Raw genomic sequence first — 7018 nt, forward strand, 5'->3', positions numbered from 1 at the left:
AAATGAGAACTCAGGTCATAAACAATGTTCTCAGCTTAGCCTATTGAGCATTTCACAAGTAAAAGGAAGAAAAGTCTATTATTACATTTTCTGCATTATAATTACCTGACCCATTTCTATGCGCTAGAACAAATTAAATATTAGCAAGTAGCTTTTGTCTTCTCCCTGAGCATTTCAAAGGAAAAAGATTCTTACCAGGTACTTTGTCATAACTTTCCATGAGCAAAGAAAATTTTAACTATCTTGATTAATTCAGCCCTGTATTCCAATAATCCTCTGCTTGTTCTCTGCTATCTGAACTGTTGCACACCTTTTTTCACCATTCTATTCGGAGCTGCTTCTCTCCCATTGTCCTTCAAGATGCAGACAAGGGGATTCAGTAGAGGAGTGTCCACACTGCACTGCAAGGGAATATCAAGTTCCAGGGGGAACTTGAGGTTGGCATGCAATAGTAAAAAAAGCCAAACTATAGAACAAGCCCACAGGAGTGAGGCAGGAGGAGCAGGTGGAGAAGGCCTTGCTTCGCCCTATTGTGGAGCTGATGTTCAAGATGGTGGACACAATGTGGGCACAAGAGAAGAAGATCAGAAGAAGTGTTGCAGAGGCATGCAGGAGGGCAGAGCAGATCAGAACAGCAAAGTTAGTGGAAACATCAGAGCAGGACAGAGGGAACAGAGAAGGCAGCTCACGGCTGAAGTGAGACATAATATGAACCTCACAGAAGTCCAAATTCCATGCGAGGAGGGTGTTGATAAGAGCGTCCAGAAAGGCTAGTCCCCATGAGGCCCAGACCAGACCCTCACACACCTGCTCGCCCATCACCTGGCCGTACAGCAGTGGGTGGCAGATGGCAGCATAGCGGTCATAGGCCATCACTGTGAGCAGACAGACTTCCGTCCCAGCAGTGGCAAACACAAGGAAGACCTGAGCCAGCAGCCCTCGACTGAGATTGATTTCCCCTGAGAAAGAAGGTTCTCCAGCATTTTGGGCTCAGTGACTGAGGAGTAACAGATGTCCAAGAAAGAGAGGTGACTCAGGAAGAAGTACATGGGGGTGTGGAGGTGAGAATCAGTCCTGATCATCAGCAGCAGCAGCAGATTCCCCATCATGGTCAGGAGATATATCCCCAGGAAGAGCACAAAGAACACAGGTTAAATAAAATTGTATAGGCCCCTAGAAATAGGAATTTATGAGGGATAGGCAACAGCCAGGGAACAGTTTTGAATTTTATTGATATAGTTTCAGATTCAAAAACTGTATTAATTCTGCTTGAGTTTACTCTTTTGGAAGGCAAATGTCAGTTTTCAGAGTTGTCAACCCAAGAATCCACAGACAATAACTTTTCTCTAGAAAAGGAATTTAAGTGCCTTACTCAATTAAAATTTTGAGAGATATACTATCCTGAATACAGTATTCTAATTTACAATGACAACGGAATACCTGAATGAGCTAACAGGATTTCAGTCTGTTTATCATGTAGTCATAATTGTTGTTCAGCAGCAGTAATCAGAAAAAGTTTTATTCTATAAAAAGAAGCATTATCTACCAGCTCAGGAAGTTCTCCAAACATGATTACTTCATTCACAGCTTTTCAAATCTTATGTTGGGTTTTCATTCAGGTTGTGATATAAAGGTTCTTACTGAATTTTATTCTGATTGAAAGTCTCTTTCTTAGGAAAGATAAATGTGAAATAGCCTGACTTCATGTCCCCTCATTCCAGGGCCTCATCTTACCATGAAGTTCAGATACTGTTTAATTTAGTTGGATAATGACTTAGAATACACAAAATGTTGAAGCAAACACATTTGAAATTATAGACCTCTAGGGAAGCTACAGAACCTCAAGTTCAATCCTGCATTTCAGGAACTAGAAAATTGAATAACAAGAGTAAGTGTTTGACCCAAGGGTTTTCACCTTGATTGGCAAACTACTGTTATTTCTGATATGTCATGCTGCTTTACTGTCATGGGTTACCTTTCTTTCAGATAAACAAATTTATGTAAGTTTGAACATATTCTTAACCTTGACTTAGTCATATTTGCATGTTTTATTTATTTAGTGTATTCATTTTCATTTAGTTATTTAATTGATTTACCTATTTTTTCATGACATAGGAACATCCCAACAAAAGTGTTTTAAAAAAGAACCTGTAAACTAGAGATAGTTATATGGGAGAAAAGCCATGGGGGAGTGGAGAGTAGGGATAAGAAAGGAGATTGATAAGTTTATCTTTCACAAATAAATACTGAGCCTCAGAATTAATAATATTTATTCATTTCTCCAGTCTGAACATCCAAGATTTGTGTCCATATATGAGTCTAAGGCAAGAACTTGTTCTACTAATCCAAGTACCATTGTCACAGCTCCAACTAAATAAATATGAACATCTCAAGCTTCATTTAAGAGTAACCATCCTTTATGGTAAAACCTCTACCCCCAGTGGTTCTGCTTTACCTAGTCCTGTGGAAGTCCTGGTGATAGGTTAAATGGTTGTCCAGGTGGTTCTCATGTGCCTCCAGGCTGGAGAATGAAGTGATTTAGATGCACCAGTTAATTGGTCAGTCTAGTCTGGCCCTCCTGCCCTCATGAATTTTCGGTTGCTCTGTTTTTGCTTCAGCTGATGCTCTGCTGAAATTTTCCACCCTCCAACACTGAATTAAGTGTTATTTACTCTTCAAGATTCACCCTATTTTCCACCTCCTTTATTGCATTCATTGTGATTTCTTCCTTCTATACCCTCAAAGATTATGGAAAATATTGACACTCCTCATTACTTGTGTGTCAATTATGTTCAAGCTATTATTAAAAATTTTGCTTTTCCTATATTTAATTATCAGAGCAAAATTATGAAGCCTGAATTTTCTAAAATTTTAGAATGAGGAACTGAAGGTGACACAGCCGCAGAAACTTGCCTCTGTTGGAAGAATAAATGGATGGATAAGTTTTACAACCATCCCAGGTCTATGTAGCCACAATATCTTTCCTTTTCAACACTCTGACTGAATGATATGCATTTTCTAAACACGTTGCTTCACTCCACTCTCTGATCCTTGACACAGATCCACTGATTATGACAAAGTGAAGACAGGGATTCATGTCAACCTTACAGCAAATGGTAAATCCAAATTTGCAAATTCTACTTATTTACCTTACAAGAGGAAACATAGTGGCTTCACTTCACACAAAATTGAATGCCTATTTTGAAGTTCAGGAAAAGGGGAAGAGAAGGGATGATTGCTTTTATGATGAAGAGTAAAGGAAAAGAAAGGGAAGCTGAAATTAAATTTCTTAATAAAGTTACAATTAGCCAATTTGCCTGGGTAGCTATGCTTGAACCTTTCTCAAACAGATTACATTTAGGTATCCTGTATATGTTGATGTCAGACATCACTGTGAAGAGAAGTGGAATAAGAGATTGCATTTTTGGGTCTCAAAGAATAGTCACAAAAATACTTGTCTTCCATCTTACGGCTTAAGGCTGATATGTGCCCTGCTGAAAACTCACAACTCTTTAATTAATGTGCTATATTTAAAATTCAGTCAACTATAAGAAGCAAAGCACATTAATTTCATTATAAAGTATTAACTCCTTTACATCCAATAATCACATATCAACTCCAAAGGGATAATTACTGAGGACATTCCAAGGAGAAATGTCTCACAATTTGTCCATTCCATGCAGTCACAAAGATGATGTTAGTTAACTGTATAAATGGCTGAATTGGTACACTAATAAAGATAGAATGAGACACAGGTCCAGTGCTGGAAGACTTAATAAGTCTCTGTAACTCATAAGGAGAATACAAGAAACACAGAAAAGTATTAAGACCTTGGGGCACCCCAAGGACACCTAAGATAGAGAGAAGGACCACAATGCTTGAGGTCTGTGTGCATGAAAAGCAAACTACATCTAACACAATATTTTCCCTAGATATTTCTCTGGGTCCTGCTCTTCTCTCTCCTTATTTTAACACTAATTTCTGGTGACCAAATTTGATGGGGTGGTTAGTAATACCAGAAAAATTCAAACTCTCTATCATATTCATTTAGGATCTAGAATAAGAAATTTCTACCTCTCATGAACCGAATTTGAATCCCTATTCTACCACTTCATAACTGTGTTAATGTAGGCCACTACCTCAGTTTACTCATCTGGAAAATGAGGACCATTGGGGCATTGTTGCATGGAATAAAATAATACAATGAAAGCAAGTAAATCAATACCTCGCATTTAGTAAGTAACACATATTGGCTATTAACTTTTTGAAAACATACCTCTTCTTCAGCATCAGTCCACATCTAAACCTTCTCCAATCTGGGAATGGATTCTACCACTCCTTATCAACAAAAATAGGACTCTATTTCCAAAATCCTGTGGGAATTTTTCAGTTCTACATCTTCAAGAGTTAACTACAGCATTTGTCACCATCAATCACTCATATGGCTTTCTTTTCCATGGCTTTCATTTCATGGTGTTCAAAAGTTTCTCCAAAACCTTATCTAATCATTGGCACACTAACACTAAATTATTCTTCGGGAAGATATTTATAAATCAAATGCTTTGGAAGAGGAAATAACCTGCAAGATAGCTCAAGATCAATGCACAGCCTTCTTGTGCTTTCCCTAATGAGGTCTCCTGACAGAAGGATGTTGCCACTCACATGCTTTCTTCAAAGACCACCAAACAACCAATACTTTCCATCTGATTTCATAGTTTCAATGTAGAAATTCCAAAAGATCATTCTAAATGAAACCCCCTGAGACCACTATAAATTTCTCTTTGTTGTGTTAATGACTCTAAACTTGGGTTTTAGGCCATGACTCAGGAGAATAAAAGACATCAGTTCCTCTGTTTGACAAGCTAAGTCATCCAATTACTGTCTTCCTAATCGGGGTATATCTGTGAGTCACTAAATGCTGTGTCTTAGCACAGTATTTAGAAAAAGAGAGTGAGCTCAATAAAGTGATGCCCCTATGTTTGAGCCTATAGCTTTGGCAATGACATCCCTCCCAAATTTCTTTTGTTTTTGTTTTTTTCTGAAGATGACAGAGGCTTAGCGCTAGTGGAAGAGGAAGACAGGACCAAGTCAGAGCTTCAAGGATGCCAGCCCTGAAGCTTTGAAGTAATCCATGGTGATACTTTTACTGGATTTCTCAAGACAGAAAAAATTCATCTGAAGTTCCTGTAATTGGGTTATAAAATGATTGGACTTCATAATCATAGACACTCCCAAGCCTAAGGAAAGAACAGAGGAGCAGGAGTCTTCTGAGCCATAAGAACCCCAAATTGGTAATATCCTCTATGATTCACTAAGTTTCCTCCCTTTTTTCTCTTCTGACCACTTCCTTCTCTTTTCTGATATGCCCTCTCTTTCTGGCTCTCTGGGATGCATGTTTTCACACCTCAGACTTTTAATAGCCTTTCTATGCGCTAGAGAATAAGCCCCCCAAATCATTACAGACTTCCACATTTTCCATGCAGTGTGATCTATGTGTTCAGCTACTCTGAGCATCTACCTGGGAAAATCCTTCGGCATCAGTAACTAACAGTGGGCAGTGGGAGTGGAGAGTTCATGCCTTCTGACTTCGAACTCAACATTAGTTATCCATGTGCTAGGACTATAAAAAAGCCAGGTTTCTGCAGCTGGACCATAGCAGTCAGGAGAGAGGTGGATAGCAGATTTTTATTCCTTATCTAGGGCCCAGTTACATGTGCCATAGAAAGTTAATCTTCAGCAATTACTAATTGCTCTCATCTTTAAAACTGATCAAATTAACCTAGGTGTTGAAACAAGTAGGAGTAGGGATCAAAACTAAAAAATATGAAATTTTAAAAATGTATTCATTGATGTTATTATTCCATGCCCACTTATTTTCACTACACCCTAGTCTAAAGGCTTCATAAGTCCACGGTATTTATGCTGCCTCTGACTATCTAAACTCCCCCAGTTTTGGTCAGATAGACTACTTTTCCATGCTTAGTGACTAAACAGATCTCTGGACTTTACTGTCTTCACCTTCTAAGTAAATTATCAATTCCAGTATACTGAAATTAATTAATTTTTTAATGAAATTCATTTGAGACTAACAAAATGTTAAGAATCTTGTTATATGTCTCTTGTTCAAAGAATGTTTCTGTGCTACCTGTCCCTATGAAAAGGATGTGGTAAGTTGCATACCAAACTGCTGGGCTCAAATTCCAACTTTACTACTTGCTACCCCTATGAATTTGGGCAAGTTTCCTACCACCTTTTTGCCCCTGTTCCTCATCTGTTTAAAACAAGAAGGGATGTGGATATAAATGGTCATTACACATAGGATTGGTGTGAGAAATAAATATCTTAATACATGTGAAGAACTTAGAATAGTGTTTAGTAAAGAACTTGGAATAGTGTTTAGTGTTCTCGTCATTATCATCAGCAGTATCCTCCTCATTCACTAGGATTAAAAGTGTTCATACTGAACTGACTTTGAAGGGTTATCATATGTTTAACACTGCAGTAAAGGATAGAACTCAATGACTTTTAGTATAACCCCAAAATTCAATATAAACTGATTTGTAAAATGGTTTTATAGTGAATTCTGTTATATTGTAACCACATGCAAATTGACAAACTGAACTTCCTATTGAAGAACTCACACAAACTAATTTCTGCACTGGTCCCCACTTTCATTGTAAAAATACAGCTTATCCCTTCTCCAACCAACATAGATCTGGTCTGAGACACTCAATTTCAGTGAGAATTGAAAACACGGCGATGCCTCTTGAGGAGTAAGTGAGCATAAGAAGAACAAAAGGCAAACTAACCAAAGAAATTTTCTACTTAATTCACACAGAAAATATCAAGTGCATAAATGTTCATATTCTTGAAGACAGTGGCCTCAATTTATTTTTTTATTTTATTGTTGTTGTTGATTCTAGTTTAGACACCAGAGAAATTGTTTTCTCCCTACAGGATTTGACAAATGTGGAAATACGAGGAGCTCTTCAAAATAGAATTTTTGAGCAGATTGTGG

General features: G+C 37.8%; 1 pseudogene; it reads right to left on the reverse strand.

Moving 5' to 3' along the window:
• Positions 1-290: 290 nt before the first annotated feature.
• Positions 291-1142, reverse strand: LOC143691756 (olfactory receptor 8S1-like; annotated as a pseudogene).
• Between the last annotated feature and the right edge of the window lie 5876 nt (positions 1143-7018).

This window comes from Tamandua tetradactyla, chromosome 7 (genome assembly GCF_023851605.1).
Source record: "Tamandua tetradactyla isolate mTamTet1 chromosome 7, mTamTet1.pri, whole genome shotgun sequence".
In the NCBI taxonomy this organism is placed as follows: domain Eukaryota; kingdom Metazoa; phylum Chordata; class Mammalia; order Pilosa; family Myrmecophagidae; genus Tamandua; species Tamandua tetradactyla.